The sequence below is a fragment of the Galeopterus variegatus genome, unplaced genomic scaffold (genome assembly GCF_000696425.1).
Source record: "Galeopterus variegatus unplaced genomic scaffold, G_variegatus-3.0.2 Scaffold1991, whole genome shotgun sequence".
NCBI classification, from domain to species: domain Eukaryota; kingdom Metazoa; phylum Chordata; class Mammalia; order Dermoptera; family Cynocephalidae; genus Galeopterus; species Galeopterus variegatus.
Window position 1 is genome coordinate 214,559 of NW_007728102.1, and position 366 is coordinate 214,924.

Genomic DNA, 366 nt, shown 5'->3' on the forward strand with positions numbered 1-366 from the left:
AAAACAATAAATGAACAAAATTCTTAAACAGACACTTCACAAAGGAAGATATACAAATAGCCAATAAGCTCATAGAAAAGTGTTCAAATCATTAGTTAACCATCAATCGATACAAATTAAACCCAAGATGGAATACCACTACGTACTCACCAAAATGGCTAATATTTAAAAGACTGACAATACCAAATGTTGACAAGCATGTGGAACAACTGACTGTCCAACACTGATGGTGGCTGTATCAAATGTTAAACCACTAGGAAACCAGTCTAGCAGTTTCTTAAGTTGGACAGCTGGCCAGTTAGCTCAGTTGGTTAGAATGTGGTGCTGATAACACCAAGGCCCAGGGTTCAATCCCTGTACTGGCCA

The 366-nt window shown here is 38.3% G+C and overlaps 1 non-coding gene across 1 annotated transcript; it reads left to right on the plus strand.

Annotated features, from left to right (window-relative positions):
• The first annotated feature begins 292 nt into the window (after positions 1-292).
• On the plus strand, positions 293-366 carry TRNAI-GAU. Its single transcript has one exon. It is a non-coding gene; the product is annotated as a tRNA-Ile (tRNA).